This window comes from Penaeus monodon, chromosome 25, assembly GCF_015228065.2.
Source record: "Penaeus monodon isolate SGIC_2016 chromosome 25, NSTDA_Pmon_1, whole genome shotgun sequence".
Classification (NCBI taxonomy): domain Eukaryota; kingdom Metazoa; phylum Arthropoda; class Malacostraca; order Decapoda; family Penaeidae; genus Penaeus; species Penaeus monodon.
Window position 1 is genome coordinate 21,414,446 of NC_051410.1, and position 1,140 is coordinate 21,415,585.

Consider the following 1,140-nt stretch of genomic DNA (forward strand, 5'->3'; position numbering starts at 1 on the left):
TCACGTTTGACCAGAACCACTTACACATAAAAACACGCATATAATCAGAGGCAAGGAAAGCATATCAATACGCCGAACAGATCCTGCCTGGGTTTGTTATTGCAAGACTTTCCTGTCGCAGCTTCTCTGTGCATTTCCGGACAGAAGGAAAGCGAAATGAGAATATAAAGACAACACGAGCGCGGGATGTCTCAATGATAAATGCCAGAATGGTGATGGAGCCTGTTGGTGCCGCTTAGCTGGCCCTTGAGCGGAGTTATGTCGAAATAAACTCTTCAATCGCTATCGTTGCGGAGTCTGCCTTATTTCGGAGACAGTAAGCTCCGCGATGATCATAAAGGGAGCTGCGAGAGGAGTAACGATGGGTTGGATTTTACGGTAGATTCACGCAAAGGCACGCTCGTGGAGAAACGTTTGTGATAAAAACGTTCGGGCGATAGTTTGGGACTAGGCAGGTTTCAACTGATTGCAAATGAACGCTCCAGGTAAGCCAACATACAAGAGATGAATTTATTCATTAGTTAAACGGTACAAAACTGTTTTATTGGAAACTTGTTTAAATATTACTGAAGGACAAAAGTTAATATAACAGTTAATGAAAAAATATATGAAAGCTAATGCTGAAAGCTATTTTTTAATTTTTTATTTCGATTTGAAATGTTTATCTGAGATTCATTAAATTCATCAGAAAACAAGCTATAACATACCTCTCAAATACTTTATCTTAAATTCTGAAGACTTGGAAATTCTGAAGTTGCATGAGGTAGAAGAGAAAATCCTGGACCCTAACTTAAACGAAGTAAACGAAGATAATCTTTCAGATCACTTTACCTTCCATTGCGTGGGCGAACACATAATGAAAAGAGAAATAAAGAGAACCCTTCCAGATGCTGCATCTCTTTCCGTTGCAGCAGAGTAACTCGGAGAGATGTGAGGCAAGATAAAGTAACGTCAGACAAGATATGATATTACCAAGGGGACCGGCGCGAGACGGGGCTGTATGTTGATTCATTGCTATTAAATTACCGGCTTGAGGATGACGTGTAATAGATAGTGAAGAAGAGGGAAAAGGGGGGGGGTGGAGGGTTGATTTTATAGTTTTGAAGGTACAGTTGGTTGAGGAACACGAAATGGTGGGCG